Consider the following 9,767-nt stretch of genomic DNA (forward strand, 5'->3'; position numbering starts at 1 on the left):
GCCTGGCATGCTCCACCACGCCTGGCTAATTTTGTGTTTTTAGTAGAGATGGGGTTTCTCCATGTTGGTCAGGCTGGTCTCGAACTCCCAACCTCAGGTGATCCGCCCGCCTTAACCTCCCGAAGTGCTGGGATTACAGACATGAGCCACCGTGCCTGGCCCCCATTTATTCTTAAAACACATGGCTTTCCTATCTCTTTCTAAAGGATAGTTATGCAAGACAGGATTGCTTGAAAGAACAGTCTGTATGGTTCCTGCCTCAAATTACAGCAGCTGGAGGAGATGAGTTGAGCAAAAAAGCAAGAAGGGCCCATAGAGTATGAAGTTAACCCAGGGAGTGGGTGGAAGCTGTTAGAAAATGAAGGAGAACGAAAACCGAAAGTGGGATCCTGCGGCCAGCCCGCGTGAGGGCCCTGGCAGGTGGAGTGATTATTATCCTTCCAGCAAGGCAGTCAGAGTGGCTGGAGAGCATGAGAGTAAAAATAGCTGCCTTTACATTTCCTACAGACTCACTAGATCCCAAGAATTGCAGTGGCCTTGGAAGCATGTTCGTTCATCCTGGTAAATATCTTTATAACAGAAGAGAGCAAAGGCTTCCATTCTCTGGGGACAGCCCACAAAGCCCCTGCCCACTGGGTGGACAGATGGGAGTGCTTGGCATGGGGCCTGCCCTTCATTTGAGGGTGAGAGTGAAAAGCCAGAAGCCCTGAAAAATCAAGACCTGCCACCACTTGTAGATGGTAAAACATAATAATCATGTCTCTACAGAGAGCTGGGTTGAAATCATCATCTCCACTCAACCCTTGCACAAGTGAATACATTGCCCAGTCGGGGGAAGAGAAGAAGCCTGAAGAAGTTACACACAAATGGAGCACCACACCCTCAACGAGTCCTGCATTGTCCTCAAAAACGGCAGGAAAACTTGGCCCCAGAGGCCTGGTGGTCCTGTTGGTTAACATTTCATTCTGATTCCCCTCTGGGCTCCAGCAAGGTTTCCGGGCCTCTCCTCTCCTCACTGGGCTGCTCAGGAAATGCAAATGAGTTTCACTTCAGCAAAACACAGAGAAAGGGCAGTGAACGTCACAACAAACAGCCCCGATACCCGCAGCCCGACAACACAGTGACAGGCGTGGTTTAGACTGTGTGTTTTCAATAATGGTCCCCCGGGCTCTCGCAGGCCGAGAGGGTGAACTTTAAGGTGAAAAAGCCTTTTATTTTTTTGAAAGGATATCCAAGTTGATGCTTGTCTTGGCAAGGTATTTAGAAGTATCATGCTTTCCAGCCTGTGCTGATTTTATTCTTGAAGCATTTTATAAACATCAGTTGTGCTGTGACGCTCCTAGCTAGTAAATTACTAACATTGCTGATTGTACTAGTCAGGTTGGGCTCTAGTGACAATGTCACTTCTGCTCAGCCCATGGCCAAGACTGGCTCCTGGCCCCACCAGTTGAATGGGGATCAGGACATGTGGGACAGCATGCACTGAATGATTTAAAAAAAAAGTCAACATGGCAGAAATATTTAATTCAAGGGAAAAATATTTAATTCAAGGCAGAAATATTTAATTCAAGGGAAAAAACGGTTCTTGGACCCACAGGATCAGAGGTGAGCAGGCACCAGACAACACAAGGCCACAGGTCAGCCCTGGGGTAGGTCCCACTTTGGGGACCTTTAAAAATCCTCAAAAACATGGTCCTTGTCACTCGGATTTTCACACCTTTTTCCTCACAAAATTGTATTCCAAAACCTGATCATTTCTCCTTCTTCTGAAAGTTTTAATGATTCCTGGAGCTTACCTGACTAAAGCATTGTCATTGTTGTTTCAAGGAAACACATTTTCAACACGTTTATGTCCCAGCTGCTGACCGAGCTGTGGATATAAAATGGTGGCTAAAACAGACCTGGTCCCTCCTTCTAGTCTTGTGGGAGGTAGCAATGACAATCAGTTAGTCAATTGCCCCTTTGACAGTTTTGGTCTCTGTAGGTCTTAAACGTCCAAAGCTGGGTGTGTAAGCCTAGACAAGGTGATATGTCCTACTCATTTCAAAGATAATGCTTTAATAACCTTTGGGGTTAGCACCCTTTGATTAGGGCAGGAGTCCTTAATATGAAACTATAAGTCCACCCCAACACACCCAAGCACACTAGGAGGGAGTTATCAGCAGTGGATTATCCTGTTCAGCGACCCACCTTCAGACTTCTGAGCTCACCCACAACAACAGCACCTGCATCTGCTTTCCCCAGCTGCCGCCAGCATAAGCATTCACATGGCCTCTTGCTTGACTTACCCTAGTCCTGGCTCTGGCTGCACCAAATACTTGTTGAGGCCCAGGGTCTATAGAAAGATACATGTGGTCCCTGGCCTTGAAGCCCAGGCATCTGAGCCAGGAGTCATGACCCACAGGAAAAGGAGTGATGCAAGGTTGTGCCTGGTGCCCAAGGAAAATCACAGACCAGAGCTGCAGGAGCTCCCTGAGACCTTGCGAGGAACTCACGATGATTGAGATCTAAGTAGTGATTGAGATCTCAGCCTTGGCATAGGGTAGAGCTTCGATAAGCCGTCTGTTCCTGGTCAGTCATCTGCAAACAGCCCTTTCATTTGAGATGAAGAACATAACTTTTAGAGATTATTTCAGTTGTTACATAGAGACAACATAGGAGAGCAGTAATGTGAGCAGAGGGGTTTTAAGGGAGTTCACCTGATACAGGTACAGAGAGGAAAGGGGAATAGCATTTTAGCCAAAGGCAAGAGCAGGAGTAGAGACATCTTGGTGAGATGGAAATATCATGGCTTTAGATCTTGATCTGGTCTCTGTGTGATCCTAGCAAGTTATATAACCTCTCTGCACCTTGTTTCCTCATTTGTTAAGTTACTGTCAACTCTGAAAGATTGTTGTGCCTTAATGTACAGTATATAGTACAGTGGCCTCACGTAGTGGGTGCTCAGTAAACAATAATAAGATTGCTACTGCAAGTGAATTGTGCCATTCCAAGAACAAGGACTGGGCTCTGAGCTGGCTTCAGTCCAAGGCCAGCCTTCCACTTTGTACATACAGACAGTGGCCAGCAAAACAACCCAGCTCCCTGCCTACCTCTGGCACCCTGCTGCACCCAGAACAGAGCCCCTCCTTTGCACACACCCTGCAGAATACCTGCCAAGCATGCTCTCCAGCTCTCCCCAGCCTGTCCCATGCCTCACCCTCCTTTAGAGTTATACAGCTGGTGGGTGGGGAGCTATGGAGGAATCAGCCCTACCCTAGCCAGATCCAGCCTCCTAGCTGGCCCAGCCTCCTAGCTGGTGACTCAGCCTCCAGGCTCCTGCACAATCTGTCCTCCACACCTGCATCGAGTGAACTTCCTCAAACCTCCTCTGCTCGCTTACTGCCTTCCTTGGACACCTCCCCTATAGCGGTTCTAGCCTTGACTGTGTAGCAGAATCCTCTAGGGAGCTTTGAACATGCCCAGGTCACATCCCAGACCTGTCAGACTCTGGGGAAAAGACCTGCCTTCCCCCACCCCCATGGATATTCTCTAAAGCTCCTCAGGGGATTGCAGATAGGCAGACAAAGCTGGGAATAATTGCAGTGGCTCCCTTGTGGGGGATTGGACTTGGGGCTGGGGTGAGGAGGCGTGGGGACCAGTTCCACACAGCGAAGTAACTGTCATCTGCAGTATCGCCAACACTTGGGAGCCTGTGAGAAATGCAAAGTCACAGGCCCTGCTGATTCGGAATCTACATTTTACCAAAGTCCCCAGTGATTCCTCGCACTGTCGAGTTTCATTAACACTGGCACCAGCTTTAACTAATTGCTCACGGTGCTCCAAGTGCACAGCCAGGTGTTTTACACACACACCATCTCATTTAATCCTCACACCCCTCAGCTATGAGCACCCCCTTTGACAAGGGAAAATCTGCCGTTCCTTCAACAAATCCTTCCTGAGCACCCACGTGCGAGGCTCTGTGCTAGAGACTGAGAATGAAAAACAGGCGCTCCCCTGCTGGAGAAGCGCTCAGAAGCCAATGGGATGTGGATTTCAATGTCTTCCCAGCTGTGTGTTCCTGGGCGACTTTCTCAGCCTCTCTGAGCTCGTTTCCTCTTCCTCTTCCGCCGAACAGGGCTAAAAATCACACCGCACAGGGCTTGGTGCCCTTCCCTAAGCTAAGTACTCACTCACCAGGCCTGGCTCTAGCGCGAGCTCAGGAATGGTCGCTATTGTGACAAATAGAAAACCCGCCAGGAGACAGAGAGGAGGTGGGTCCCCGGGCCGCGGTGGCACCTGAGGGCTAAGAACCTCCCAGGAGGGGCTGGGCTCGGAGCGCGCTCTCGGAGACGCAGTGATGCGCGGGGCCCGGGCCGTGGACAAGACTGCAGTGTCCTGCACTACCTGCCGCCCACTCATCAGGCCGGTTCTCCTCACCTTACGCTTAGATGAGTTTCGAGTAAGACCACTGCTGGCATCACGAGTCTGGGCCCATGATCTCGCCCTTTCCGGCTAGGCAAGGCAGGCCCAGGTTGGCTGCGGCCCGCGGTCCCCGCGCAGCCAACACTGGCAGCCAAGCGCGGGGAGAGTGGAGCGCGGAGGCCCGACGGCGCCCCCTCCCGGCAGGCCAGAGCCACAGCCGCGGGCTCCGGCGGGTGCCGGGGAGGCCACGCGCGACGGCGTCGCAACCTGAGCCCGGACAGACGCCCCACGCTGCGCGGCCTTCATCCCACGGCAGGGGCAATGGAAAGGCGGTCCCGACGCGCGTAGGGGTCTGAGGAATCGGCTTCGGGATTTTGTGGTCCGCAGCCTGCACCACTGCTTCCTGTAATTTAAGTTTCTTTCCCGAAAGCGTTGCTAATTAAATCCTTTCTCCGGCTAGCCGTCGCCCCCCGCCCCTGCTAGTCTGTTTATTAATTACCCGGCACGTGCGAGGGAATTTTTGGCCTCGGAGGCCGGTGCGTCAGGTTGAGGGGCCGCGCTGCCCCTTAGCTGCGCCTCCTGGCTTCCTTCCCCAGGTCTCCTCCCTCTCTTTCCACTTGGAACAAGACGGCAATCCTCGAGGTCTTTGAGCAAACGCAAGAACCGTCCTTCTCCTGCTGCTGGTGACCTCTGCTGCTTGGGGCATCCAATTCGTGTCAGTTCCCCTCCCCTGTCTTTCCAGCTGTTCAGTCGTATTCCCCCTTCCCACCACCATCTCCCCACACCGCACGCTGGGTGGAAGGTTTTCGGAATGGGGCCCCGGGGTCTTGTGGAAGGTCACACAGCCCATCCAGGGCACAGTCGGGACTAAAACTAAGCCCTCTTGAAGCTTGGCTTTCAGGGGTCACAAATTCAAAGCCTTCAGGGGCCAGATAGCCAAGGGTAGAGTGTGGGGTGGCTCTGGGTTGGGCAATGGTGGGGGGAGTCTGTGGCAAAGTAAAAGGCACTTGCCCTTTGGGGTTCGTTAAAACCATGTGCCCCATTGAGGGCCAAGTGTGTGCAATCCTCACCAAGTCTAAGAGCGAGTCCTGTGTTCACAGAGGGCAGTGACCCGCCCAGGGTCACGCAGGGACTCAGAACCACTGGGTACTCCGGGTTCACAGTGTGATCTTTCCAGGATGCCACTTACTGACTGAGGACTTGAGAGCAGTGCTGCTCAGTCTTGCACCCCTAGCCACCTCAGTCCTTGCCCCTCTGGCCTGCCCTGCCCAGGGTCACCACACCCCGCAGGGCCTCCTTCCCCACAGAGTACCTCACACCTTGGGCACCACTCTCCCCTCGCCTCTACCTAAAATCACCCCTTCAGACAGCTTCTGGCCACCTTGCAGCTGTCAATCAGAAAAAGAAGGCAGCCTCATTTCAAGGTATTTGGTGGCAAATACCTCCCAGAATTTGAAACAAAGGGCCTGGGGAGCCAAAATACTATTTTGAAGGACATATTCATGGTAGGGGAATTTCAGGCATCACAAGCCAGCCAGAAAGGGGTATTTGGGGACAGGAAGGCTGGGGAGAAGCCCACACACAGGACTGCCTCTTTGGAAGGCCTCAGCGCCAGCTCCGCTCCTCTCTGAGTTCCAGGTCAGCCCTCTGGTCCCCTCCTACACAGCTTTTTGGCCTTCCGTGGGGGGACCCTCACATGCAACCCCACTTCAGTAGCTGTCTGTTGCCCTCTCTGGAGAGTTTTTCTCTGTCATAGACAGGCTTTGCAGGTGTTTTTCTCCTCAGACCCTACTTTCATTTTAGAGTCTTTGGTGGCTCCGTGTCCTGGTCTGCAAGGATGGGGGTAGAAGTGTGCTGGGCTGTGCTTGGCCCTCTGCCAGGGTCTGGTTCCCTCCTGCAGGTACCCCAACACCGCCTGGGAGGACCGCCATCTAGAAAGAGCTTGGGCTTTTTCCCTGACTAGGTGTCATCCTTGAGCCTCAGCCCTGACTGTCCTCAGACCTCCACTGATGCTCTGCCCTGGAAGAAGTAGTTTCATCCAGGGCAATCTGCCCATAATCCTTAGCTGGGAAAGACCTAGGGACCCCCATTTCCCCAGCAAAGTCACCATAAGCAGTTGACTGTTAGCTCTGCAAGGCACAAGCTGAGCCTACTTCCTTTCTCTGTATCCACCCGTGCCTATTACATAGTAGGTGCTCAATAAACATGTTGAATGAACAGATCAATGAATGAATGAGTAGAAACTTGGCTCCTTGTTAATTTTCAGCAGGGAATGTATTGTGTGTCTATAATATTGAACAATGGAAAGACAGTCTAGTGCCGGGTTAAATAGACCTTGGAGCAGGCAGCCTGGGTTTGAATCCTGGCTCTGCCACTTACTAGCTTCAGGCTTTGGGCAAATTACACAACCTCTCTGTGCCTCTATTTATTTATTTATTTATTTTCCTGGAACGTCAGGGTTATAATAAAACATACCTTGTAGGATTGCTATGAGGAATACGTGAGTTAATACAGAAAAAATGTGTATAGGACAAGCACCTGGCATGTAGGGAAGGCTCAGCAAATCTTGGTCATTGTCACCAGTAGTGGAATGACTGTATCAACAATGTTAGTGTCCTACACCATGCTAGGGACAGGGGGAAACTAAAGGATTCCACCATCTCTATTTCTGCTTTCCAAGGGCATGCAGTAGTTAGGAGAAAAAACCTACAGAAGAGAGTGAGTAAGAGTGACAGAGAGCTGCCAACAGTAGTGGGAGTTTGGGATAGAAGGTTTCCAGGGGGCTGGACCAGTTGAAGAAAGGTCCTATGGAGAAGTGCGATGTGGAGGAGGGGCTGGGAGGGGCCTAGGCTAAAGGAGGAGGCATGCTAGGGCCACCAGGTTACAGGATGTGGGGAGGTGCCCACCAGGGTGCAGACGTCCACGCAGAGAGCTGCCTTGCCAGTCCAGATGGGCATAACAAAAGTCACTGCTTACATCTCAGGGTTCCAGCCTTTCCAGTTCTATTGTAGCTCCTGGAAGCCATCTTGCTAGGAATGGTGTCCTTCCAATGCCATTTGCTGAGGCTGTGCAGGAAGGCAAGAGTGATGGGGAGCTCCCAGAGACCCCTTTTTGGGCCCAGAGAAGACTAGGAATCTCAGATGTTCCCAGGTGAGCTCTAGCATCTTTGGGTTGATTCTCTGGAAAATGAACTTAACCCTCTACCTTTGATCGCCAACCTGGAGACTTGTGGATCCTTTAGAAAAACTAGACATCAGTTCATGCTTGACTCATCCAAACAGGACACCATGAGCTGGTGTGAGTTAGGGTTTTCTAAGGAGTGATCAGAGGAAGGAGGCAGGGTCCATGGGGAGCGTGGCCTGAGGACAAACCTGCAGTTGTGGCTGCAGGTGTGTGCTCACATCCCACCATTCCTAAATGCAGACTTGCAATTCCCAGAAATCACCTGGTATCTCTGCCTCTGCATAGTCCCTCCTACCTCCACTCTCACCCACAGCCCTGCTTTTCTGCCTGGCCCCCTCCTATTCATCCTGCATGACCCAGATGTTGCCTCTTCTGGGAAGCCTTCAGGTCTGCCCTGGTCAAGTAAGTGCTCTCCTCCAGGCTTCTGTAGCACCCTGTCCTCCCATCGGCACTTTCGTGCCACTGAATCGCAACTATCTGCAATTTGTTCTCTTCCTAGTGAGCTCCCTGAGATCAGGTACTGGGTCTCTTTCATCTTTGCATTCCTGGTTCTTGGCATCATGCCTGGCATAGAGTCAGCATCGATGAATGTTTTTGAAGAATGAATGGAGGAGCTGGGCCAGTACTGTGAATAGAGAGGGGAATGAGAGCAGAAGCAGAGGCCAACACCAGGAGCAACCGAGCTACTCCCAGACACCTCCCGCCCCCACAAGCAGGCTCACTGTGGCTGGTGAGCAGGCCCAAGGTTCTGCCTCACCTTTAACGTGTCTCAGATAAGTTAGGAGAAATGTCTCCTCTCTCCCTGCCCATCCTTCCTTTTCTTCCTGGCAGGAGGGGCTGCTTCCCAAGCATCCCCGAGGGCATGCTGAGAGGCAGGGCAGGAGGGAGATGAGGGGGAATCTCATGAGCAATGAGGCCAGTTGGAGGACACTGGGTACAGACAGGAGCCGCAGTATTTGGAGGACCAAATGCATGGACAGTAACAAGGACAGTCATCTTCCTAAGGAGAAAGACTGGCTAACAGATAGTCCCTGGGACCTAACGACTGACTTGTTACAGTGGAGGGGCACCCGGGTTGAAGTCTCCTCAAGTTTGTCGTCTTTCCAAAACTCCTTGGGTTCCTGGAGCTTAGAGTGAGGCAGTTCCTGCCTTGCCTAATCTGACACTAGGGCATGGGTCAAAGCAGAGTGTACCCACTTTCTGGATGGAAAGGTTGAGGCACTGGGAAGCCAAGCATCTCTCTCCAGCACATGGGCCTGAGGACCTATGATCTCTATTGGCACTGACAGATGATTCTACCCGTGCTGTGGGAGTCAGAGAGCTGTGCTGTAAAGAATGACTGGCAGATGTCCCTGAACCCCTTCCTCCATGGACACAGAGTGGTTAGTTAAGAATGACATCAACTGCCATCTGATGGGCCAAAGACAGAGGCTAGTGCATGAGATGGCCCTGAACCCTACTGTCACAATCATTTCCACCCCAATCCTCCTAACAATCACCCCGTTTTCACCTTCAGGGCCATCTTGGGCCCCCTCCCTAGCATCCCTCTAGGGATAGACTCATGCTCCACGTCTATGAAGTGCTTCTGATATCTTTCCCCTCTTTACCATCCCACAACCACTATCCCCACCCGGACCCTGGTTACATCTCACTGAGATACAGCACATGCCTCTTATCAGATCCCTCAACCTCCAGTTTCTCCCACTTCCAGTCTATCCTCCAAGGCTGCGCTTTCTGAAATCTACCTCTGATCATGCTGCTCCCTTCCCTTGCTCAGAACCTTCAGTGGTTCCCTATTGCCTGTCAAATGCCCTCCAGGTCCCTTAGCTTGGCATTCAGAGCCCTCTCTGCTTGGGTTCCTACTCTCAGCCTTAACCTCCTCTGCCTCTTCATGATATCCCTTACACCCCAAGGCCCAGGCCTGTTCTCTGTCCCTGGAAAGCCCTCCCTGTCCCTCTTTGCCTGCTGAAATCTCATCCATCTTTCCAGGCCCCGTATCATGGAAAGGCCCCAGACCTAGCAGCAGAATGTGCTCTCTCCCTTCTCTGAGCACTCCCAGAAACCTCTGCCAGAATGGGAACTCCTCGAAGAGAGAGTGGTCTCATCTGTTTTCTAGCCCCACAATGTGCAAAGTGCAGTCCTGGGTCCAGCACGGGAATAAGAGATGTGGAGTAAGCATG

Source organism: Pongo abelii, chromosome 15, assembly GCF_028885655.2.
Source record: "Pongo abelii isolate AG06213 chromosome 15, NHGRI_mPonAbe1-v2.0_pri, whole genome shotgun sequence".
Taxonomy (NCBI): domain Eukaryota; kingdom Metazoa; phylum Chordata; class Mammalia; order Primates; family Hominidae; genus Pongo; species Pongo abelii.